Source organism: Sarcophilus harrisii, chromosome 3 (genome assembly GCF_902635505.1).
Source record: "Sarcophilus harrisii chromosome 3, mSarHar1.11, whole genome shotgun sequence".
NCBI classification, from domain to species: domain Eukaryota; kingdom Metazoa; phylum Chordata; class Mammalia; order Dasyuromorphia; family Dasyuridae; genus Sarcophilus; species Sarcophilus harrisii.
In genome coordinates this window covers 605,481,460-605,508,006 of record NC_045428.1, presented here as the reverse complement: position 1 = coordinate 605,508,006, position 26,547 = coordinate 605,481,460, and the positions used below count along the sequence as shown (strand labels likewise).

The window sequence follows — 26,547 nt, the reverse complement described above, 5'->3', positions numbered from 1 at the left end:
GGCCTATGGGAACTCGTCCCCCCTTTCCTCTGAGGCAGCATGGCTATTCCCAACCCCTCATTTGGGTGCTCAAAAGCCTTGGCCTTCATGACACAGGCTGATTCCCAATATTTCCCCCTGAAAGTGGGGGGTCCGGCGGGGACCACCCTGCTCCCGGGAGAGAGATGGCCCTGAAAACAGTGGGGAGGTCAAGCCTTTCCTGCGGCCGATTGTGTGCCAAGTGCCCTTCTGCCTCGGCTAGGATTTGGGGTTCTTGGGGTCTGTGTCCCCAAACTAGCAGAAGAAAGGACTATACTATCTGGCCGTGGGAAGTGTTAACGAGCGGCTCTCTCTGTGCCACCCTGGGCCCTGCTTCCGTTTCTGCCTCCCCACGGTCTGACTTTGAAATTCAAACTCACCAAACTTTTCTCTTGGGGGGGGAGGGTTAGGAGAGGGGAGGAAGGGACTTATTGCCCAGACTGGCCTGATGGCCCCCACTTGGAAACCCCCCAAAATCCCCTTTCCCGAGGGTTGGGCTCAGAGTTTCCTTCCCTGTCCTCAAGTCCTCCTCGTGGGGCCCCAGGGGCAGGGGAGGCTGTGGCCCCGTCCCTTTGCCTCGTGGCCAGCAACGGACTCTCCCTAAAACGAGCCGCATTTTAGCTGGAAAATATCAATTTTACCCCCTCCATCGGCAGCCTGGGGGGGGGGGCAGGGAGAAGAGGCCCTCGGCCCCAGAAGCTCCCCTCCCCCAAAGGGCTGAGAAGGGGGGGGGGATGCCCGGGCCCGGCCTGAGGAAGGTGGAACAATTCAAACCTGGCGTTGCTCCCGATCTCCAGCAAGCCCCGCCCCCTTTATCTTTTTTTATTTCCCTTTTATTGCCTGGGAGCCCGCAGCCAAGCCCAGACTCTCAACAGCCGGAGCTGCGGCCGCACCCGCTCCCGGGGGGAACAGAACCTCTGGGCCCCGGAGGATCCTCCCGGAGCCCCCGAGATCAGAGGCTGCCTCTGAAGCGCTTTTCCCCCGAGCGGCCCCGCGGGAGCCCGAGGCTCGCGGCCCTCCCGGCGCTGGGGCAGCGGGGACCCCACGAGGGCGGTGGGAAAGGGGACACCCCGTCAGTAGCCACCCCTCGGGGGACATCGGGGCCTTGCTCGGGCGGGCCCTGGGATGTCTGTCTGCCCCCAGCTCTCCTCCAGTCTGTCATTTTCCCTCCTCCCGTTCTCTTTCCCCCTCCCCACACTCCCCCTTTCTCTCTCCCTTCCTTCCCCTCCCCCTCCTCTCTCAGGCCCCCGAGGGAAGCCCCCCCCCTTTGCTACATTAGGTTAATGGGCTCCAGGCCCTGCTCCGACCCCTTCTTACTTATTCTCGCAAAAAGCTCGGGGCCGGAGACAGGTGCCCGCTCTCTTCCTCTTCCTCCCTGACTCCCCCCCTTCCCCGCCCTTTCCCGCCATTAGCCCCGGTTCCGAGACCGGCCCGTTTTAAGTCCCAAAGACCGGCCGCTGCCCCCCGCTCACCTCAGGCAGCCGTAGTGGATTCCAGGAGCCTCATTTACAGGAGTAAAGGCCTCTGCGGAGCCGGAACCCGAGGCTGGGGACCGAACTCCCCGGCCCGACCCGCCGGGTCCGCTCCCCTCTGAGCCCAGCTCCCCCTCGGTCCCAGTTCTGGGCCCTCTTCCCCAGGGTCCTAAAGTCCGTCATTTCTGGGAGCGCTCTCTAGCGCCCTTCCCTCCAAATGGGAACTCGGCGTGTCCCCGCCCCCCCGGCCACCTGGGCGGGTCTGCGGGGGCGCGAGGGGCTCCGGGGCTCGGCCGTCCCGCGCCCCCCCCCCCCCCCCCGCCCAAGGGCTGCTGGGCGGCGGGACTCGGAGGGGCAGCTTGGGGACGCGAGTCCCACCTGCGGTTCGGGCCGGGAGAGGGGCCGGGATCCCCCCGTTCCCCGGGCCGGGGCCTGTTAGTCCCGCTTATGGACAAATACTGGTCCCGGAACCGAAGCTCTCTGGTCCCTCACTGGGAAACTTCCGGTTAGATTTAGTGAATTAGCCCAGTTAACGGAACCAGAGGTTGCAGGGGTTGCTGGTGCTTTGGAGAACTGTGTCCCGCGCAGGCGCGCCGGGGGTGAGGGGCGTCGGAAGCTTCTGGCAAAGCTCGGGGACTCCGTTGTGCCGCATGCTCTGAATGTGAGAACGCCCCGTTTCTTTCATAAAAAGCTGACCATTAACTGAGCCTTCTCAGCACGTGGGTTCTTCATAGATTGTAACGCTGGGGTCGATCATCCCCTAGAGTTTGCTAAAAGGGATTTTAACAACTGTTTGTCCAGGACCGAAGGATCCAGTAGAAACTACCCCCATTGCTGTCAGCTAGCCCTCCTCCCCCCTCCCTGCGGGGAAGTGACAAAGAGAACCCCAAGGGAACCATTCTTTCTGGCGGCTAGCAAGGTCATAGGCCTTCGGAAAGGAGCTTTGCAGTCAGTGGGAAATTCTCATACAAGAACGAACACGCAGGTGAAATCTGGCATTCAGGATGCAACATCTGTATGTAGCTTTATTTTAGATCATTTGGGGCGTCTTCTGCCCTTCCCTTTCTCCTTCACAGAGTGGGGGAGGTATCTGTGACCTGACCTCAATGATGCCCTGCCCTTTTCACAGAGGGGAAGGTGGAAAGAATCCCATTCCTGCTCAGTCCTTGCTGGTGAAATTCTTCACCTTTGAATCGATTCTGTTGTTGAAAGGAATACTATGTGTCTACAAGAGTAAATGTTTTTTTTTCCCCCCAAGTTTGTAGTTGTTTTAAAGCCAGGAATCCAATAAAGGATAAATATGAGCAATTCTTCTATGTATATTTCCACAAAAATGCTACACAAGAGAAATCAGATCAAAAAGGAAAAAAGGTGAAAAAGAAAATACAATGAAGAACCACAAAAAAGTGAAATTACTCCATTATGATCCATACTAAGTTCGTGATTTAAACATAAAAAATGATATTATAAACAAATTAGAAGAACATAGACTAGTTTACCTTTCAGATCTGTGGAGAAGGAAGGAATTTATGAGCAAAGAAGAACTAGAGACCATAATATATTCCAGGCCCTTCGATCCTTTAATGTGGAAGCTGCAGGTTCTGGGTAATCCCAGTTTTGGCTCTTCTATATTTAAATTGTTTCTTTCTGGCTGCTTGCAGTATTTTCTCCTTGATCTTGTAGTTCTGGAACTCAGCTACAATATTCTTTGAAGAATGTCTTTTGAGGTCTCTTTCAAGAGATTATTGGTGTATTCTTTCAATGATGTTTTTACCCTCTGGTTCTAAGATATTAGGGCAGTTTTCCTTAATGACTTCTTGAAAGATATTCTCCAGGCTCTTTTTTGCTTCATGGTTTTTCAGGTAGTCCAATAATTAGATTGTTTTTCCTGAATCTCTTTTCCAGGTCAGTCATTTTTCCAATAAGCTATTTTACATTTTCTTCTATTGTTCTCTTTTTTTATTTCACCAATTCTTCTTTTCTTCTTCTGTTAGTATTCTTTTTCCAAAACACAGCCAGGTGATAAAGATTGCAACATTTTTCCTTTTCACCAAATCTATTTTTAAGGTTTTCTTCACTATATATATATGATTTTTTTTTTCCATTTCTTCAAAGGTATTTTTTAAGGAGTTGTTTTCTTCCGGCAATTTCTGTATTTCTTTTTCCAAACTCTCCTGCAAAGTTTTTACTTCATTTTCCTATTTTTCTTCTAACTCCCTTTTTAGATCCTTTTTGAATTCTTTTTAGCGTCCTAAGAGTTTGAAGTCTATTCTTCTTTGTCTTCATAATAGCTATCTATGGTCAGAATTCTTTTTGCTTTTTTGCTTACTTTTTAAAAAGGTTGAGGTCTGCTCCTAGGGTACAGGGGGATTGTCTAGAGCTTCCTCTTACACTGCCTTGAGGGTAGTGTTGCTGCAGGCTTCCTCCTAGGTGAGCCAGGCCAATTCCAGCCTGTTATGCTGGGGTTCAGGGACTCACTATTTGCCTTTTGTAGTTGTATTGGAAGTCTCATAGCTAGTCTGCCGATCCATTGCCAGAACAGAGTAGCCAATGCTGCTGTATTTTGACTAAGAGCCTCCCACTATATTCCCTGCATGGAAACTCTCTGTCCTGGGTCTTTTTGTGCAGGGCCTGCGTTGGGCCACATTCCTCCCCCATCTCCTACCAGATTGAAGCAGACCTTTCCTGAAGTTCTTCCAAGATATTTCCTGGCACTCCAAATATATGAGTTCTGTCACTCCAAAATCCATCCAGAGGCTTGATCTGATATTGATTCTGAGAGAAGTCAGGAAGAACTCAGGCAAAGTGCTGTCCATTCTCCACCATTTTGGCCTTGCTCCTCATCATTTCTTATAAAAAAATAATATACGATTTTACTTATATACCTTAAGATATTCGGCCATTCCCCAACTGATGGGCATCCACTCTATTGTCTATGTCCAGTTTCAAGATCTCTCTTAAGAACTTTGGAATTGACTTGTGTCATACAAGATCAGCATGCCCGCCTCAGAGAAGGTGCAGTGCTCTATAAACAAAGCAGAACTGAAGATGCTACAAAGAAAGGAGATGCTCAGATTTGAAGAATCCACCCCAAAAGTTCACATGGACTATTTGTGCATGACCTGTGGGATAGCGTTCTGAGCTCATATTGGTCTGATCAGCCTTAGTCAAACATAGTGTACACAAACACAGCAATATCATTTTGGTCTTCTTTGAGAACAAAGGACAGCAATCAATCAATCACATGTTATGTAAAAGGAGAAGTCACTGGGAACTTTGGAGAGAGCAATTTTATGGGAAAGAAATTGAGGGCCAGCTAATAGAGAGTAAGGTCCTATCCATGACCATGGCTCCCTGAAGCTATGCAGATACTCACTTTGTAGATCTCTCAAAAAAGTATCAACATTCAAACATATACATGCTCAGACCATTCCTTCCACTCAACCTGGCCTGTCTACTTTTTTTTTTTTTTTACTTCATTTTTCCATCCAAAATCTTTCCCTTTCATCTCCAACTCAGCTAACAATTATCAAAAGCAAAGGAGCTCCAATCCCTTACCTGGAGAATGTGTCAGTCTATGCCCCAAGACCGCACTCCCCAGGCCAATAACTTTTCCAGCCAAGGTTAACTCCCTGCCCCCCATTCTTCTTTAGAAGGTAAGCTCCATGAGCACCAGGAATGACTTAACTTTTGGGTTTCTGTCCCCTAAGTATTTGTATATTCCTTAATACTAGGCTAGAAACAAGGAAGCATTTCATAAATGATTTCCATTTCAAAAAAAGTCATTTAACCTCCTCTCTATATCCTTACACCTCATTCTTCATTCTTCTCCCTTTCAACTCTTCCTCTATAAAGTTTCATTCTAAGTCCACCCAGCTCTTCCACTGGGCCCTCAGGAATGCCCATTCCAGAAGTATCAACCTTTCTTTAATCTTAAATTTATTTCTCTCCCACTCCTGCCATCTACTAGCTCTTACTGAAACCTGGTTTTCCCCCTTTTGACACAGCACACACACCCCCAGACTTTTCTCTCCATCACTGCCTATACCTTCACTCATTTCTTCTTTTTCCCTTCTTGAGGGACTAAAATGAGAGCACTAAAAATGATTAGGGAAAAACTGAAATGAGCAAATGTGTTTCTTAGTCCATTCTCTTAGCCTCTACTTCTCAGGCTAGCTCACAAGTCAGGTTTTGAAGGGCTTCTTCAAGTAATGGGATCAGTTTTGTACAGTAATAGATCGCAGGGATTATACACTATGAACATATGGGATTTGTACCAGCAATGTATATTAGGAAATATTTAGGAAATTATAAGGAATATTTCCTACTATATTATTAAGAATATTATTAGGAAATACAATCCTAGTATAATATTAGGAATATTAAAAATATTAGGATTATTATATTAGAATATTATATTGGGAATTATTATGATTTATTAGGAATATCAGGAAAATATTAGGAAAACTATCAACATAATATACCAAATCAATACCCAAAACAGGAATCACATGATTATCTCCATAGATGCTGAAGAAGCTTTTGACAAAACAGCACCCCTTCTTATTATAAACAGGAGAAAGCATAGGAATAAAGGGAGCCTTCCTTAGTATGATAAGCAATGTCTATCTAAAGCCATCAGTAAGTATTATCTGTAAAGGAGAGAAGCTAGAAGCCTTTCCAGTAATATCAGGCATGAATGAAGAATGCCATTATCACCGTTATCATTCAAGAGCATGCTAGAAAATGTAGCTTTAACAATGAGATGAAAAAGATGAAAAAATAAAATTAGAGTAGGAAATGGGGAAAGAAAACTATCCCTCTGCAGTTGACATGACGGTATATTTAAAGAATCAACTAAAAAAACTGTAAGGGTCAAAGCACAAAGGTCACAGCTCAGGATCCTTCAGGATGCCTCTGGCTTTTTGGTTTAACATCTCAGGATGCCTCTGGCTTTTTGGTTTAACATCATGTAAGGTCAGGGGCCCACCTTCCTGGACCCTGTCCAGCTGTGGGGAGGGGTGGGCAGGGAGGGACTCCAGAAGGGTCCTGGGTTGGAGAGTGGGGTCTTAGGGCATAGACTGACACCCATCATCCAGATGCTGGAGCACAGTGGGAATCACCTTGTTCTTGGCCCCTGAGCTGGACAGGAAAGGGAACAATTGGGGTGGAAATGACCCCAAAAGGAGTGTGCATAAATACACACAAACCAGCACCCCTGCCTGCACAGATGTGTGAACACACAACACACACACATCCCTTTGTGTACTTCTGTATCTGCTGGGCTTCCTGCTAAAGCTTAGTGCTCAGGTGAGAATTCAGAGCTTCCTTAGGGCTTTTCAAGAACACTTAGAGATTCTAAGGCAGGGATGGCTTTCTAACCCTGGGAACACTCAAACCAAAGGCCAGTTGGGCTGCCCAGTGCTGTGGGAAAGGCCACCCTGTATAAGCATCCTGGAGGGGCAGCGGGGGCCAGGTTCTGAAGAGCTTTTTAAAGGAACCCCAGAGCTGTTATGGGAGCCCCGAGAATTTCCTGAGTGGGGGTGCAATGTGAACTTAAGCCCTGGGGGGATCAATTTCTCGTAGCTGAGATTTTTCATTTTATTTATTTCTTTTCAAAGCCCATTCAGTTGCTCAAGTCTTTCCATGGAGAAGTCCCATGAGAGGAGGTGGTTCAGAGGTTGAAGTACTTTCTAATGGGTTAGGAAAAGAACTCAGGATCCCTCCAGAAAGAGTTGGGATCTAAAGGCTATCATTGTGCTTGAGAAAACTCACATTGAAATGGACTGGACAGTGATTATAAAGGAAATTTAGTATTTTATGACATGGACCACTAAGGGTAGCAAGATTACTTGAAAACTACGATTAAAGTTCCATGGGTTATAATTTCCTCTAAACCAGCCTCCTAAAGGAAAAGGGTGAAGGATTACCAATTGGGAGTCACCAAGTGGATCAAAAAAACCCTGAGAAATGACAATCTAAACAGACTAAACCACTGCAGAAAGCAGGTGTCTGAAATTCATTTTCTTGAAGTCTCCTTAATGTGCACCCAGTTATTTGAACTGGTCTTAAATCAGGGAACAGGGAACTCTCCTCCAGTCCCCCAGGTACTGTCACCAATCCCATAATATTCTAGGGAAGACTAAGGTTTTTCTGTCCATCCTTGTTGGGGGCAGGAGACAGTTTAGGCTTGAACAATTACACAAATGAGGGCAGAAGATACAAAGGAAACTTTTTAATTTTTTATATTTCACATCATTTCCATGTACAACAATACCTGTACCTCCTCCACCCCACCCTCCTCTCCCACATCTGGACTGATGTTAACTAGCCGCTTTTTATCAAGCAAGACAAGCTTCTTAGAGGCAAGAAACCCTCAGTCATACTTCATTATCTAGTATCTGAAATGATTATTTTTTAATTAATTAAGGGTTTTTTATTTTCAAATGATGTGTATGGATAATTTTCAGCATTCAACCTTACAAAACCTTGTGTTCTAAATGTTTTCCGTCCCTTGCCCCAGCCCCTCAGTGAGTAATCCTATGTGTTAAATGTGCAATTCTTCTGTACAAAGTTCCACAATTATTTGGCTGCACAAGAAAAATCACATCAAAAAGGAAAAAGATGAGAAAGAAAACAAATTACAAACAAACAACAAAAAGAGTGAAAACACGATGTTGTTATCCACATTCAATTTCCACAAGCCTCTCTCTGGGGACAGATGGCCCTCTCCATCACAAGACCACTGGAACTGGCTTGACTCATCTCACTGTGGAAGAGAGCTACGGCCATCAGAAGGATTATTTCTAAAACATAGAATTATAATCCTCAAACTACACTGGAGAAGGCACGTAATCCCCTTCCAAAAAGCTGGCCCATCTGATCTCTTTTGGGGGAAGGGGATGGAATTATCCTGTCATGAGTTTTCGAAAAACAAGACAAAACCCCCAAACCAGAAGGAGTCCATTTAGAACCAATTGTGCTTCAGCAGGCCCCAGCTTCCTGATCCCCACGTGCTGGAAAGAGCAGGAGAGGCAGCACAGAGTTTGGCTCCTGCAAGGATGTCACCTTCAAGCACAGGTACTGGATGGGTCCCCATCATCCCCAGTGGATCACAACCCGAGGGATACGGCCAGAGGCAGGGAGGCAGCCAGAGGGGATGGCAGTGGATGAGGCAGGGAGCTGAAGGTCTCAAACTTAATCTGTGTCACTTTTCTTCACTTTGGTGTCAGGAGGCTTCTGTGAGCAGCACAGGGGGCTCTTTGGTGGTCTCCAGGAATACAATATAGAAAGCATGGCTCAGATATCCACGCCCCTTCAGTTGGTGATTACTCCATATTCAGTGGGTTGTTTCAGGGTCAGAACTCCTCCACGGCTCTCAGCCTAATCCTCCACTGAGCCTTCTTCCCGGCCCTCACCCACCATGACACCCTGATGTCCGGATGTCCGAGGTGCCCACAATGGAAGCGGCACTACCTTCTGCCCCTACTGTGCCAGTAGAATAGAGTTTTCTTTGTGCTGCCATTAAGTATTTGGTAGTCAGCTTGGCCATGGACCCCTGCCTTTGCTGAAAGCCTTTCCCCAGTGACTTCATTTATAAGGTTTCTCTCCAGTGATTGTCTCATATACAGCCAGATGGGAATTCTTTCTGAAATAATCTCATGTTTATTATTATTATACTGCTTTTCCTTAGTGAGCATTCCCTGATGTTTACCAATTTGGATTTGTAACTCAATGCCTTTGCGTATTACTTTCACTTATAAGTTTTCTCTCCAGGGTGGATTCTCTGATGTGCAGCTGGAAAGGACCTTTGTGTGAAATCCTTTCTTCACTGACTACATTCAAAGTGTTTCTCTCCAGTGTGGATTCTTTGATGTTCAACAAGGTTTCACTTCTGTGCAAAAGCCTTTCCACACTGAATACTTTCAAAAGGTTTCTTTCCAATGTGAATTCTCTGGTGTCTAGCAAGACAGGGACTGTGTGTAAGAGCCTTTCCCTGTTGATTACATTTTAAATGTTTATCTCCAGAGTGGATTTTCTGTTATCTGTTAAGATCTCTTTTGCATGTGAAAGCCTTTCCATATCAATTACATTTATAAGGCTTTTCTCCTGTGTGGATTCTCTGATGTTCTGCAAGCTTGTACTTATATAAGAAAGTCTTTCCACATTGATTACATTCAAAAGGTTTTTCGCCAGTGTGGATTTTCTGATGTCTGTTAAGACCTCCATTGCGTGTGAAAGCCTTTCCACACTGATTACATTTATAAGGCTTTTCTCCTGTGTGGATTCCCTGGTGCAAAGCAAGACTGGCTCTCCTTATGAAAGTCTTTCCACACTGATTACATTTAAAAGGTTTCTCTCCAGTGTGGATTCTCTGATGTGTAACAAGGAGGGACCTGTTTGTAAAGGCCTTTCCACATTGATTACATTTAAAAGGTTTCTCTCCCGTGTGGATTTTCTGATGTAAAGCAAGAACGGAACTCTGTCTGAAAGCCTTTCCACAGTGATTACATTTAAAAGGTTTCTCTCCAGTGTGGATTTTCTGATGTAAAGCAAGAATAGAACTCTGTCTGAAAGTCTTTCCACAGTGATTACATTTAAAAGGTTTCTCTCCAGTGTGGATTCTCTGATGTTTGGTAAGATCTCCCTTGCATATGAAACACTTTTCACATTGATTACATTGATAAGGCTTCTCTCCTGTGTGGCTTCTCTGATGTAAAGTAAGAATGACTTTCTTTATGAAAGCCTTTCCACATTGATTACATTTATAAGGCTTTTCACCTGTGTGGTTTCTCTGATGTTCAACAAGGTTGTAATTGTATCTGAAAGTCTTTTCACATTGATTACATGTATAAGGTTTCTCTCCAGTGTGGATTTTCTGATGTCTGCTAACATCTCCCTTGCATGTAAAAGCTTTCCCACATTGATTACATTTATAAGGCTTTTCCCCTGTATGGATTCTATGGTGTTCTGCAAGCTTGCAATTAAGTGTGAAAGCCTTTCCACATTGATTACATTTATAAGGTTTCTCTCCAGTATGAATTCTCTGATGTGTTTTAAGATTTGTATTGCGTGTGAAAGTCTTTCCACATTGATTACATGTAAAAGGCTTCTCTCCAGTGTGGATTCTCTGATGGGCAACAAGTTTGTCATTACGTGTGAAAGTCTTTCCACACTGATTACATGAGAAAGGCTTCTCTCCAGTGTGGATTTTCTGATGTTTGCTAAAATCTCCCCTGCATGTGAAAGCTTTTCCACATTGATTACATTTATAAGGTTTCTCTCCAATGTGGATTCTCTGATGTTTACTAAGAGTGGAACTAGAAGCAAAAGTCTTTCCACAGTGATTACATTCAAAAGGTTTCTCACCAGTGTGGATTCCCTCAGGTACAGCTAGAAAGAATCTCTGTGGGAAGATGTTCCCACCTTCATTATATTTATAAAACTCTCCAGGATGAATCTTCTGAGATCTATCAAGATCTGAGTTCCAACTACGGGCCTTCCCACACTCACCAAATAAAGGTTTTTTCATTCTAGGGTCAACTCTAGATTGGGAAGGAAGAGATGAATGATGGGATGAGATTGCTTCACATTCATTATACTCATCGGGTTGCTTTCCTATCTGAATTGCTTGCTGAGTAATGTGCTTAGAAGTCTGACTCAAGGCCTTTCCACCTTGACTACCCACACAAAACATTTTCCCATTATCATTTTTCTGATGTCTAATGAGGTCTGAACTCTTGCTGAAGACCACATCCCATTGATTATCTGGATTCATTAGGATTTCAGCAGGCTTCTCCTGGAAATCCAAAAGCTCTGCCTGTTCAGGAAAACATTTCTCCAGAAGACAGTTATTCCCTGAATTCATTTTGTTATAGTGATTTAAGAAAGAAGATTGTTTGAATCTCTTTCTAATTTCATCCACTTCACAGTCAGACTTCAGGTTATCTACTTCAATGTTAGAGTCATTGATTTCCCTCAAAGTCAAGCCACAAGGACCATGCTTCATGAATCTTTGTAGTTCACATTCTTCCACAAAAAGGCCCAGTTTTCTAGTCATCTCATTCCATTCAAAGTTGGGCTGCAAATCTGAAGAAAACAAACCATCAATCATAGAAGTACAAAAATATGTACACAGATAATCAAAAGCAATAGCAATGATAACTTAAGACTTAGATAGCTTATGCCCATCTCCTTACTAACCTCAAAAAAGTAAATCTTCATGGATATAGTCTCACAGCAAAAAGTGGCATTTAACAGACTTTGTAAGGAGTAGAGATCTAAAGGATGTGAAAGTGACCTAGGAGACCAGAGTACTGGTCCTTTAACTGAAGGGCAAGCCACAGGGCAAGATAACTGCCAGATTCAAGATCAACAGAGTAAAGTGATTTCCTTGGGAGAAGAGTTTGTTTCTAAGTTGGCTACAACACAGTTTGCAACATTTTAGCTGAAAAGGACTGGGCAGCTCTCAGAGATTTGTCAGACAGTACCCCAGATACTCATCTGGGACAGAACACTTGGAAATATCCAAACTGGTCTGAGGCAAATGATGGAGAAATTCAAATGGTACAGTTTGTGTGGACTGCATTTACAATGCCTGAAAGCTATTTATGGGCCAGAGGCCTAATCAGGTGAAGCTGAAGTACTCAGTGCTGATGGAGCCACAGTGATCAGTGACACCAACAGGATCTTGGAGAGATGGGCTGAACACCTCTGTAGCACTCTAAGGAGACCATGGGTATTACCACCTCACACTTATCATATCACATAGGAAGTCAGGAAAAGATAATGAAGAATGGGAGAAGGGATGAGGGGAAAGCGGGAAGTTAATCCACTGTTGGTGGAATTATGATCAGATCCAATCATTTTGGAGAGCAATTTGGGATTAGGTCCAAAGGGATATAAAATTCTGCATATCCTGTGACTTAGCAGTAACCCCACTGGGTCTGAATACTAAAGAAATCAAAAATAAGGGAAAAGGACCCATAAGTGCAAGAATAAGTGTAGAGCTTCTTTTTGTGTGGAAAGAATAGGAAAATGAGTAGATGCTCATCAATTGAGGAATGACCAAAGAAACAGAAATTGTCTGAAGAAAACCACTCCTATCAAAATAGATTTGGCAAGATGGGAAAAGAAAACAACTCCCTGAAAAACAGAATTAGTGAAATGGAAGAGAACAACTGCCAAAAAGTGGGGGGAAAATTTCCAATGAACACAACAAGTCATTTAAAAGTTCAATTGACCAAAAGGAGATTTTTAAAAAGCTAACTGAAGAAAGAAATTCACTAAAAAATAGATTTGAACAAATGGAAGTGAATGACTCAATGAGACATCAAGAATCAGTCAAACAGAAATGATATTTTTCCTGGCAATAAACCCTGATCATCTATGGCTCCAGCTGTTGAACTGGAAGTAAATGATTCAATTCAAAAAGGCTACAAGGAAAGAACAAGGTGGATAGAGAGTTGGAGCACCCAGGGGACCTAGCACCTAAGGCTGGGATGCACCAGAGTATGCATCTGTTCTCTCCTGCTTATGCTATATTTGGCCTGACAACTAAAACCACGAAAAGACAGGAAATTGTCCTTACTCAGGGACAGCAGATTCTGCACATTCTCCAGCATGACCTCCTTGTACAGCTTCTTCTGAGGAGGATCCAGGATCTCCCACTCTTCCTCAGTGAAGTCGACCACCACATCCTTGAAGGTCACCAACTCCTAAATCATCAAAAGGCACAAGACTTTGAGCTGAGACTTCAAAAGCTAACTGGTCCAACCTTCATTAACCCAGAGGAGAAAACTGAACTAGAGTTGGGATTTGTCTACCAAAATTCACATGACCTGTATGACTGTCACAGCCAACACTTTGCTACCAGGCATTCAGAACCCAGTGGGATACTGAGAAATGTCTTTTCTGTTTGAAGCAAGGCTCATGTTGGAATACTAAAAAGTTTCTTACTTTACAATGCTTGTCCTGATGAAAGGAGGGAAAATGCCAGTGACATATCAGTGAGGTATGAGAATGTATATAAGAGATAGAAGAGGAGGGGAAATTCCTCCCCATCAGAAGTGTCATAAGTGACATGTTAAGGAAATTCCATCATCAGCATTCTTATATATCACTAACAAAATCCAACAGGCAGAGTTACAAAGAGAAATTCCATTTCAAGTAACTACTGATAGTATAAAATACTTAGGAATCTATCTGCCAAAGAAAATCAGAAACTTTATGAGCAAAACTACAAAACACTTTCCACACAAATAAAGTCTGATCTAACCAACTGGAAAAATATTAAATCATCTTGGATAGGGCGAGCAAATATAATAAAGATGACAATACTACCTAAACTAATCTATTTGTTTAGCATTATATCAATCAGACTCCCAAAAAACTATTTTAATGACCTAGAAAAAATAACAACAAAATTCATATGGAAAAACAAAAGGTCAAGAATTTCAAAGGAATTAATGAAAAAAAAATTAAATGAAGGTGGCCTAGCTGTACCAGATCTAAAATTATATTATAAAAGCGGCGGTCACCAAAATCATTTGGTATTGGCTAAGAAACAGATTAGTTGATGAGTGGAATAGGTTAGGTTCAAAGGACAAAACAGTCAATAATCTTAATACTCTAGTGTTTGACAAACCCAAAGACCCCAGCTTTTGGATAAGAACTCATTATTTGACAAAAATTGCTGGGAAAATTGGAAACTAGTATGGCAGAAACTAGGCATTGACCCACACTTAACACCGTACACCAAGATAAGGTCAAAATGGATTCATGACCTAGGCATAAAGAATGAGATTACAAACAAATTAGAGGAGAACAGGATAGTTTACCTCTCAGATCTGTGGAAGGAATTTATGACCAAAGAAAAACTAGAGATCATTACTGATCACAAAATAGAAAATTTTGATTATATCAAACTGAAAAGTTTTTGTACAAACAAAACTAATGCAGACAAGATTAGAAGGGAAGCAATAAAATGGGAAAACATTTTTGCAGTCAAAGGTTCTGATAAAGGCCTCATATCCAAAATATAGAGAGAATTGACTCTAATTTATAAGAAATCAAGCCATTCTCCAATTGATAAATGGTCAAAGGATATGAACAGACAATTCTCAGACAAAGAAATTGCAACTACTTCTAGCCACATGAAAAGATGCTCCAAGTCATTATTAATCAGAGAAATGCAAATTAAGACAACTCTGAGATACCACTACACACCTGTCAGACTGGCTAGAATGACAGGAAAAATTAATGCGGAATGGGATTTCCAACAGAAAATTTTCCAACAGAACAGAAGTACTCTAATGAATACTTAAATACATGAGTGAGCTAGAGAATTTGCTAAGTACCATGCTAAATTAGGCAACTGACATCACTTTCTAAGGATTCTAACAGGTAAATATCCTAAAAGTAAGAAATATTTCAACCAGATGAAAGCAAGGAAAGTTTCCTAGAGATATATTACTCCCAATATGTCCATGACAGTATGGTATGAAACTGCTTCCAGACATGTCAAGCATTCTCTATTCTTACACTGATGGGCTAATATTACTTGGCAGGATGGGTTATGGACAAAACATCTGCTGTCTTTGTTTTACACTTGGCTTGACTTGCTAATGGAATCGATTCATTCACTTCAAAACTGAACTATTGAAAAAGAAGAGTAACTCCATGGGGAAAGGAGAGTTTCTTTCCTTTCTTAAAATGTAATATTTTATCAGCTGGGGTTGGAGAATGAGCAAATGCATAAGAGACATTTATAAATTATTTCTGCAAAGGAAATGATTTCAGCATCACGTAAGAACACTAGAATACTGGAGATCAGAAATCAAGAGAATGAGTAAAAAGCCAGCTTGATAGCTATCATACAAAAGAGTGCTCACATCTGCAAATGCTTTGACGTGCTAGAAAATAAGGAATTGCCTATTTTCTAACTTGCTTCATATAGGAACTGTGCTTGGGAAATGCATGTCGCAGGTGATGCTTTTCCATCTCATTTTCTTTTAATTTCCGGCAGAATGATAAGATTGGCTTTTTCAGAAGTTTTTTATTAGGAGAAATTCTCTTCCTTGCATATAAAAATCTCTCACTTTTTTTTTTTTTTTTGCCATTTTGATTTTCTTGAAAACATCTGACTCATCTACTTCTCATGTATATTTCATTTTTAGCTTCCTTTCTGTCTAGTATTAAATTTGTGAGCAATTGAATAAAGCCTCAGTTGAGTTGAGACTTAACTGAGTAACTTCCATGCCAGGTGGAATTGGAGAATTTTTCTAAACCAATTCATTATATTCTACAGACGCTGCATCAACGCTCTGAAGTTTGTGCCAATGCAGCTCCCTGCTAAAGGCCAAAGAACTTTCTACAACAAGAAGAATTGATAGTTGCCTTAGTTCATTTCCTGACAGAAAGCTGTTACTATTACTTTTAATTTTAAAGGAAAATCAACTTAATTGCACGCATAAATTAGTAAACATTGTTTAATAAATATTACAAAAATGCACTTCTTTATTTCTCAAAATCTAGATTCTACGAATGTTATGGGCCAGAACTCTGGACTTGAAACTAGGATTCTTACATGGTGCTTACTCAGTGGAATTAATGATACAATGGTTATCTAGTTTAGCATGGTGCTTAATAGTTCTCCAACTTCAGTATGTTTAACTTAATCTTACAGCAAATAATGGTTTCCTAGTGATATAATGATTGGTTTCTACTAAATGTAGAGCACATAAGCTGGGACTCAGAGACAGAGACAGATTCAGAAGGGACCCAGAGTCACATTCCCTTCCGAATCTGTCTCTGTCTCTGAGTCCCAGCTTATGTGCTCTATGAGCAAAATGTGCTCATTTTGGTGGTTCTCTTGAGGGAGGAAAAGCCAGAAAAGATAAGTGGACTGGAGGCAGGAGCTCAAGCTCTCAGAGCCAAGGACAGACAGATTCATTCCATCTTCCTTCAGGCTCCTGGTGGCCCGTCTCGGGTACTTCCCCCACTGAGAACAAGGCCAGTCTGAAAGGCTCTCCAGAAAGCCGGGCTCCAGGGGAGGACACTAGATTGTGAAGAAGATAACAAAGGATTTGGACTTTAACACCAGGCTATTCTTGTGGCGATTACTGAACTGAAATGAAGACTGCTCCAAGATCTCCAGGAAACCAAACAGAGAAAGTTATACAAGAGGAGTTGCTTTCCTAAGGACATCATTGGATCAGGTTCAAGGAACTATTTTTAAATGACCATCTAGCAGAAAGGAATCATTAGAATCATAATCTTATAAGTTCCATAAACTTATTCACAGTCAAATAAAATTCATTGAGGTGAAAGCAGTCCTGGATATTGTAGGAAAGAAAATCATTTAAGCACTTAGCAATATCACACTGTAGACTGATTGCACTCAGAAAACAGAACAGTCATTCTGATCCAAAACATGCTGTCTTAATGCACACTTTTTAGAGGATTTTTCTTTAAGGGATGAACTCCCTATAGAAGGTCAAACATCACTCCTTAGAGAACACATGGGACTTTCAATGAAACCTTATGATTTAGTTTAGGACAAACTCCGTTCCATAAAACTAGATTAAACGAGGGGGATGACATGTCTTCCAGAATCTCAATTTCCCCAAGAGCCATTTCTACTAGTAGAAAAGAGTCTACTGTCAAACTTTGACCTTGGCCATGAGTATGAGTGGAGAAAGAAGAGGAGCCTGGGGGCTCAGGACTGAGGCAAAACTGGTCTCCTGCACCCTCTCAGGAAGGTCTTTGCTCACAGAAGTCACAGGAGCCTCTGCTCTTTCCTCCTGTCCCACTTTTCAAAGCAAACTTTGCCTGGGACTTCTCTTCCTGGCAGAAGCTCTGGGGGAAGAAGCGCCCCCTTTTCCTTCAGATAACTGTCTCCTAGAAATGCAGGGCTGTGCTTGCCCTCCCCGGGTAGGTAGGAGCCGGGAGATCAGAGAGGTCAGGGGGCCGACCTGTGCTCTCCCCGACCCCCCCCCCTCATAGAACCAGAAGTGGTCTTGGGGGCCCCCTCCATGCTTCTCTCAGCTCTCAGCCCGCCCCAGTGGCCCTGCTCTCCTGACTGGGGAGACTTCTCAATGGCACCAAACCTCACCAGCCACCCTGGTGCTGTTTTTGGTCCCAATCTCTTTCCTCCTTGAACTCTGGGACACACAATCACCCCATTTGCACTTATATCCCAACATCTCAGTGAGGCTTTCATCTAGGAAATGGGCTATTTTTCCCCCTTCCCTGCTGAGGCAATTGAGGTTAAGTGATTTGCCCAGGGTCACACAGCCAGGAAGTGGGAAGTGTCAAAGGCAAGATTTGAACTCAGGTCCTCCTGACTTCAGGTTCTATTCACTGCGCCCCCTCGCTGCTCCTAGAAATGGCTTTTTGAATGGGAATGTTTAAGCTGGCTTAAGTAAGTCCACTTGATTCTCCACTGGCTGCACTAAATACCAATACCTGCAAAGTCTCCTCCATTATCTTCCTCCTGCCAATCCCTCCAAGAAAACTCATGGACTCACTTCCTGGGCGATCCTTCTCCTTCATAAAGCTCTTGACAAATGCTGGGTCCCTCCGGGACTACTCAAGCAGCCATGACTGGCCTTGGCCTGGTGTGTGGGGCTATGGGACAAACCCCTGTAACAGACCTAACTCCAAATGCACGGACCTAATTTTGTTCTTTTCTGAATTATGTCCCTTTTCCTTCCTTGGGCCCTAACCATGAGTCACCCAGAGCTTCTTTGTGAGTCTTTGTACAAGACAAAACCTAACGGAGGCAAAGGAGACGCTTTGAGGCCCAGGAGGAGAGTCTGTGCCTGCACCCCGGACAGTGGGAGCCACTCGTCCCTCACCCTCCCATGGAAAATGTCACCCTCCTGAGTGGACAAATAACTGACAGCTTAGTCTCTGGCCGGGTCCTCCTCTCCCTTTCTCGGGTCGTCCCCAGCAAGGCCCCTGACAATTCTCACAACGAGGTTAAAGGAGATCCTATTTCCAGGGCTCCCGGCCCATGGCAGATGCCACAGAACCAGCACCCAAAGCCAGGCCAGGCTTCTCCCACCTTCCCCTCCTCCTCCTGGACGCAGGGACCCCAGGCTGAGCCTTGACAAGATTCTCCATCCTATAAGTGGCATCCAGGGCCTTCTCTCCTGCTGGGAATGTCCCCCCCCCCCCGGGCCTCCCGGCCTCCTTCCCGTCTCAGGTAAAGTCTCACCTTCTGAAAAAAGAGTTTTTCCAGGTCCCCAAACCGGTGGCACCTTCCTTCTGAGAAGTCTCCACTGTACGGGGTTTGTGTGGACACCCTTGATGACGTGTTTCCAGACTGCACTGATAGCTCAGGGAGGGCAGGGACCCTCAGCTTGTAACCTCCCTTTGCCTCCCCCTGGGGGTGGGCACAGTGCTTGGCACCCAGGAGCCACATTCTCAGTGCTCCTTGATGGGACCCAGCAAAGGAGAGGGACTCAGAGCCCTGGGAGCTGCCTGAGGGGGCAGAAAGTGGGCAGTGCCAGGAGGGCGATTCCTGCCCTGCTGCCAGCCTTGCCAGGGCCCCTCTCCCTCTGACAGGAGGAAGCTTCCTGGGCTCCCTTGGACTCCCCCTGGGCTGAGGATGCTCAGCTCTGGGCAGGGACTGCACTCACCTGGGACAAGGGGCTCTGGCTGCGGGGGGCCATGTCTCTGGTTCTGGGGTTGGGTCCTGTTCCAGCTGGTCTGGGGAGGGAGAAGGATCTCAGAGAGGGAGGCCGGAGTCTCAGGCTTCTCTGCCCAGGCTGCATGCTGACCTGCCCACAGTAAGAGAGAGAGAGAGAGAGAGCTCTGAGGGCAGGGACGGTGGGGAGAGGCTGCTCCCCAGGAGGAGGCCGAGAGATCTCAGAGAGAAGGAGGCTGAGAGAGCACAGAAAAGGAGGAAACAGAGAGATGTCATCTGTGGGGGCGGGGAGATCCTCCCAGAACCCCCAGCACTGGACACTAGGATCTCCTGCACACTGTAAGGAAGGGCCCTGAGAGTATGAGCCCACATGGTCAAGATCACAAAGCCTTCATCAGAATCCCTGGAAGGACAGTGTGACCCTGACCAAGCCATTGATCCCTGTCTGCCTCAATTTCTCCATCCTGAAAGCCCTGGAAACTCTGACCCACTTCCCAAGACCACCAGGAGGAAAACGGGTCAAGGAGCAGAGCTGGATGGGAGCCCCAGTCCCCTCCCCCTCCTGTCAAAGAACCCCCTCCATCCCCACTGCCCTGCAGACAAACAGAAGGACTAGGCAAAGTTCACACTAAGAGCTGCATGTAGAGAGCACTTCCTGTATACCAGATCTTGTATTTAATGCTTTACACAGGGGATCTTGTGGGGGGAAGGGGCTTCTCTGAGTTCTTTTTTGCACTGGAAGAAACTGAGGCAAATGACTTAAAACTACAGAATCCTCCCCCCTCCCCAAAGTGTGAAAAGGGCCACTGGCAACTGGTGAGAGGACCCTGCCATCCTAGGGTCTCAGTCGGGGAGGGGCCAGTTGGGTTTCCCAAGAAACACTCAGCAGTGCCTCCCCTGCAAGCCACAGGGATGCACAAGCACGCCCCTCCCCCATCTCAGCCCAAGCAGGGGAAATCACTGAGGGCTCAGGCCCCAGGTACACACACCCCCCACCCACAATCACGCAGCTCAGTTACACGCCCCTACTCACAGCTACAGCACTTTCCCCCCCTCTCCTGCACGTGCGCCCCCACACTCGGGCCTGCACAGACTCTGCCACAAGACCGGCCCCCAACCGGTGAGGAAGAGGAGGAGCCTTCCCAAGGAAGGCAGAAGTCTCAGGCCATGTCTGCGCACAGCTGCCCTCCTGCCTTCCTCCCCTCGCCCCCGCCCCCCCCCCCCCCACTGAAGTAAGAACAGAAATAAACCTGGGACCTGAAAAGCAGCGCCTGTACCCCAGGAGACTCCCAGCATGCCCTGTGGCTCAGCAGCCCAGGGACAGCTGCAGGATGACGTCACCAGGAGACATTCTGTCCAGGGGTCCAGAGGCAGGGGCAGAAGTTTCCCAAGAAGTCGCCTCCTCTCTGGGCAATCTCCATCCTTCTGTTGAGGGGGATGGTACCCAAACAGTGATGGGGGTCCCCAGGCCAGAGAGTTCACAGTCCTTTGGCAAAATTTGGCAAAATTGAAAAAGTGTAGGTCAGGAGTCCTCCAACTACAGTTGGAGGGCCTAATGCTGAGGATGTTTATGCGGCCTGCCGGGTTATGGCAAAATCAGACCAGAAGTGGACTTTCAAATTAAACTGGCGTTAGCAAGGCACACTTCTGGCACTGTGCTGAGGTGGCAGAGACAGAGTGTGAGGCGATACCGAGGTGAGGTGAGTTCCCAGGCCAGGGTGTGTGGTGTGGGGAAGGGAGAGAGATGCAGAAGACAGAGAACTGATGGCCCACGGCCTTGTACAGTAATGGCAGCCACCACACCAGATAGGCGTGGGGGATCTACAATGCATGCTTGCATGTCGCGGCCACTGCAGGGAGAATTCACTGCAGGAGGAATTCACTGCAGCAGTGAAGGTTGAAAGCCAGAGAGAGAGTGTGGGAAAGGGAAGCATCACAGTGCAGAGGCAGCTTGGAGGAAGTTGGCCATTGCAGTCTGTAGGTCTTTGTGTGGGCAAAGTTATTGCTGGTATATTGTTTTTGTAGCACTGTATATATATATGTATATATTGATATTTTACGAATAGCAATTTGGAATCCCTAGGAAATAATGATGTCAAGAAAAAGAAAAATTGACTCAAAGTGTAGGATATTCAAAGAACAGTGGACTTATGATTATTTTTTCATGCAGTACAAGGAAAGAGCTGTATGTCTGATATGCCAGAATATAGTGTCTCTGTTCAAAGAATATAATTTGCGTGGACACTATGAAACTCAACATAAAGATAAATATGATTGTTTGGTTGGAGAAGTGAGAAAAGGTAAAATAATAAAACTGAAAAATACATTGACAACTCAGCAAAATACTTTTGTGAAGCAGAGGCAACTAAATATTTCATCACTGCGAGCAAGTTTTCAAGTCGCCAAGCTAATAGCAGGCACTGGTAGACCATTTGTGGAGGGAGAATTTGTTAAAGAATGCCTTCTTTCTGTTGCCAAAGAGATATGTCCAGAGAAGCCCGATTTATTTAGTACAGTGAATCTTTCAGGACCTACAATTACACGGAGGATTGAAGAAATGGGAGACAATCTGCATCGGCATTTGCAAAACTCCATAAAAAAAATTTCATATTTTTCCTTGGCACTCGACGAAAGCAATGATGTTCGTGATTCTGCACAACTTCTAATTTTTACTTGTGGGACGAATGATAATTTCGAAGTCATAGACGAGCTTGCTGCACTGCAAGGCATCAAAGGAACAACTACAGGAGAGGATATCTATGAAAAGGTTTGCCAAACTATGAATGATTTGGAGGTGGACTGGGCTAAACTAGCCAGCGTGACAACTGATGGTCCTCCTAGCATGGTGGGGTCTAAGAAAGGAGTAATTGCTCATGTTAACCAAGAGATGGACAAACATAACCATTCTCATCCAATAGCCATACACTGCCTCATGCACCAACAAACGCTGTGTAGTAAATCACTGAAGTGGGACTCTGGTATGAAAATTGTGGTATCTTGTGTTAACTTCATTAGAGCTAATGCACTAAATCACAGACAATTACAGGAATTTCTGTCTGAGCTAAATGTTGAGTATGAAGATGTTCTATATCACGCAGAAGTCCATTGGCCAAGTCGAGGGAGAGTTTTGAAATGTTTCTATAACTTACTTCCACAGATTACAACTTTTCTGCTTTCAAAAAACAAAGAAGTACCAGAGCTCAATGATGCAGAATGGAAATGGCACCTTGCCTTTCTGACAGATGTAACAGAGCTACTCAACAATTTCAATATGCAACTTCAAGGAAAAGGGAAGCTCATCTATGATATGCAATCACATGTCAAAGCATTTGAAGTAAAATTAGGCCTCCTCATCAAACAAGTGAAGGAGGAAAACTTCTGCCATCTCCCCACAACTCAAAATCTGTTAGCGGAAAACCCACTGATTGCATTCCCAAACAAAACATGTGTGGATTCACTGGAAAAATTGCAAAAGGAGTTCCAATTTAGATTTAAAGAGCTTCATCTCCATGAACAGGTCATACAGTTTTTCCATAACCCATTTTCTATTGACATTGAAAATGTAGATACAATTTACCAAATGGAACTGGCTGAACTGCAGAATTGTGACTCTCTGAAAGATGCATTCAAGTCAAGGAGTCTTCATAATTTCTATGCATCTCTCGCTTCTGAGATATATCCTCATCTCAGGAACCACGCACTCAAAATGGCAACCATCTTTGGCAGCACTTATGTCTGTGAACAGACTTTTTCTAGAATGAAACATTTGAAATCTCCAACCAGACCAAGACTAATGGATGCACACTTGCATCACTTGTTACGACTAACAGTGACAAATATGGAACCAGACATTGACCATCTCATTAGCCAAAAGCAGGGCCTGCCCATAGTTCCCATTGAAATACTGGTAAGTTTGTTGATTTAACTTTCCTTCATTTTAAATATTGTATTTGTTCCCATTTTGTTTCTTCACTTCAAAATAAGATATATGCAGCGTGCATAGGAATTTGTTCATAGTTTTTGTTTTTACCATAGTCCAGCCCTCCAACAGTCTGAGGGACAGTGAACTGGCCCCCTATTTAAAAAGTTTGAGGACCCCTGCCATTCGACTCTAGACTGGCTATAATTACATCAATGTACTCAATGTCCCCTTCAATATTTCTCTTCCCAAAAAACACTTTTAAGGAAATTCAGACTTACTTCCAGTCCTGTTATTCTATCTAAGGTATAAAGGCCTTAGCAAATGTTGAGTAACTACCTGAATAATCAAGTAAATACTGTTTATCTATTATTAGAAACAAACCTTTCTAACTCTAAATTTACATTTGTTTTCTCTTGCTAAAAATGTATCCTTCCCTATTAATGGCACCGAACCTGATCTGACCTAAAACTTTGTAAGCCTGGCTGCAAGACCTAACCTATCTTATGAAAAGGATAAGTCATGTATAGCCAACATGGAAAGACTACATATCAGCTGTGGAAGTGAGACACATTTCTACCACATACTCATGAAGTTTATCTAATTCTTATGAATAAATACATCACAGCTTGCTATCTGGCTGGATCCTCTGCTTCTAACACTGGCTTGTCTCTAACAAGAACGGGGACAATTTCATAACAGGATCATATTTATATGGCTCCTGGGACATGGCAGACAGCACATAACCAATGCCCAAAGCCTGTCCAGTCTTCTCACTAGTATTTTTCTCCTGGCTGATTCTCGACCAAGGATCCATAGCTGATCCATCCCCTGACTATGCCTTTCCAATGGCTACTTCTCGTGTTTGCAATGTCCTCCTTCCTCACTTGGGCCTCCTGGCTTCCTTCCCATCTCAGCTGAAAGTGCCTCCCATTTATAATGTAGCTCCTTGGGACACAGCTTTATCGTTTGCTGTTAGAGCAAGGACTGTCTTTCAATCTCTGCATTTCCACTAGGTTAGCACAGTATTTGACAGGAAGGACTCACATTCTAAATGCTTACTGACTCGACGTAAGAAGTGGCAAATATGAACGGTCCAGAGACTTGGGAAGACCAATGTGATTTCAGGCAGAAGGAAATGAACAGAACCAGCAGGATCATTTTGCTCTGCTGCCAGCCCTTCAAAGAACAATCTCTGTCTACACAGGATAAAATTTCCTTGGCTCTCTCAGATTCCACTTTGACTGATGCTGGTCACTTCTGTGGACAGACTGCACTCACTTAGGATGAGAGTCTCTGAGTCCAGGGCGGCCGTTCTGTCTGGTTCTACGTTTTGGCTTTCTGCAAGAAGACTTAAGGAAGGCTCTCCCGGTGTGGCCATGGCCAAGCCCTTCTTTCCTGCCTGCCTCAGTTTCCCCATCTGTAACGTGAGACCCCCACGTCCCAAAGACCCTAGAAATGCTGACCGAGGGCCCAAGACCACAGGGCGGAAAAGAGGCCAAGGGGCAGAGCTGAATGGGAGGCTCAGACCCTGAGCAGCACCGCCCTTCCCCCACTGTCCTCCAGCCCAATGGAGGTCTGGGTAAAATTTCCGCTAAGAGGTACGGGTAGAGAGCGCTTTCTGTCTACCCCGCCCTGTGCTTAGTGCTTTAAAGAAGCGATCTCTGTGAGAGAGGGGCGAGGGGCTGTTCTCAGCCCCTTTTCACACAGCAGGGAATGGAGGGAAACGGGGATTAAGCTACAGAATCCTCCCCCCCATCCCCCCGTACATCGGACCCCTGCAGGCCCCGTGAGAAGGTCACGCAAAACTGGGGGCTCGTTGCATGGGGGGCTGGTCGGGCTCCCCCAGAAACGCCCAGTAGCCCCAGTCCGGCCAGAAGGAAGCCCGGACTCGCTCGCATTTCGGCCCCTGCAGGTGAAAGCGTTCAGAACCACGGCCCCCAGGCGCATTTCCGCACCCACCCAGGGGCCGTCACAATTCCGGTACCCGCAGCCTCTCTTGCACAGCTGGGACACACTGGCACTGGCACCCGCACACTCACAGCCGCATCAGATGTCAGGGAGACTCCGAGGCCGCCCCTGCGCGCTGGCCCCCTCTTCCCTCCCTCACCCCCACAAAGAACCACAACCAAACCCCGGAACTAGGAAGCTGAGCCTGCGCCCCAGGAGGCTCCCAGCATGCCCTGGGCTCAGCAGCCTGGGGAAAGGCCGACGCCGGCGCCATGTCCCTGGGCCGCATCCTGGTGGCCACGTGCTCAAGGCTCCCGGGGGGGGGAGACGGGGTGTGACGTCATTCTCACCCGGGCCTCCTCCCCCTTCGCCCCGTTTCTGCTTCCAGTTCCGGGTGGCCCTTTGCGGGGCCCGTCCTGTTTGGCCCCAGAATTCGGGACACTGGTTACTGAATGCTCCCGGGTCCCAGTGAGAAGTGGTGCTCCCAAGCCATTCTTACCCACAGGAAAACCGAGGCAGAGGCCGAGGGCGGAGTGTGCCCAAAGTTCTCCTGGAAACGCCCCCAGGAGCTACACGCATGCGCTGACGGGAGCAGACTGCGGGGCCTGCAGCAGCTGGGGAAAGCCCGACAGGCACCCCTGCACACACAAGCACATCGCACCGCACGCCTGCAGGCCTGGACCCCTGCGCGCATGCCCGGTGCTCGGGCCCCTCCCCTCCGGAGGACGGGGGCCGTTCTCAGGGCGAATGGGGAAAACCTCTCCCCTGGACCTGGTCTCCACCCCCGCCCCCGGGGCGGCCCGACCTTTGCCCTCGCGGCACGCAGACTCCCCGCCCCCTCTCCTGCCCCCTCCCCTCCCCCCTCCCTGATCGATTCCTTAGCCTTAGGGACCGATGCACGCAACAGCACGTGACGGATCAGGCCTCGGTTTGTGGGGAGCTACTTAATGCGGACCGAGCCGGACGCCCCGGGCCAGGGGGAGGCGGGGCCCGATGCGCGGGCGCTTCTTGCTTTGCCGCGTTCCCTGGCCCGCTGCCCTTTCTGAAGATCAAAATCCCTTCTTGCCTTTTACCTTGAGTCCGATTTCTGAGCGCTCAGGGTAGCTGTTCCCCCGCGGGGAGGGGGGAGGAGGGCAGCACCTCCCGCCAGTCTCCCCGTCCGCCCACCTTGGGGCCTCCCCCGGCAGGGAGCCCGGTTTGCTCCTCTGTGAACTGCAGACACTCCCTGCGCCCCCTCCCCCCTCGGCCTTGGGGGGGGCGGGATCTAAGGAGCTCATGGCCCAGCTCCGGGCCCTGCCGCGGACCCAAACAAAACCGCTCAGCGAGTGGGAGAACACAAGGGTGACAGGGGAAGAAAGGGGGTTCCGAGTCTTCCCACCATCCTCGGGGAGAACTGAGTTTTCTGAAACTAAATCTTAGAACGTGAGGAGACCTCAAAACGAGGAAAAGGAACTCACTGAGGGGGACATGAGGCAACTCAATCAAGTCAAAGACCAAAGAGGAAAGGAAAGTGAACCTTGTCGACTCCTGGACTG

The 26,547-nt window shown here is 46.0% G+C and overlaps 2 protein-coding genes and 1 pseudogene across 5 annotated transcripts in view; 1 reads left to right on the top strand and 2 right to left on the bottom strand.

Annotated features, from left to right (window-relative positions):
* The window catches only part of LOC100917426 (zinc finger protein 665-like), a 46,251-nt gene extending 44,453 nt beyond the window's left edge, over positions 1-1,798 (bottom strand). For all 3 annotated transcript variants that reach the window (XM_031963967.1, XM_031963972.1, XM_031963973.1), the window contains exon 1: positions 1,491-1,798. The gene's annotated coding sequence lies outside the window, so the exon portion shown is untranslated. The remainder of the gene's footprint in view (positions 1-1,490) is intronic.
* Positions 1-26,547, top strand: part of LOC100914984 (zinc finger protein 454-like) — a 388,067-nt gene that overhangs the window by 99,611 nt on the left and 261,909 nt on the right. The window lies entirely within an intron of this gene.
* LOC100917947 lies at positions 5,944-19,680 on the bottom strand (annotated as a pseudogene).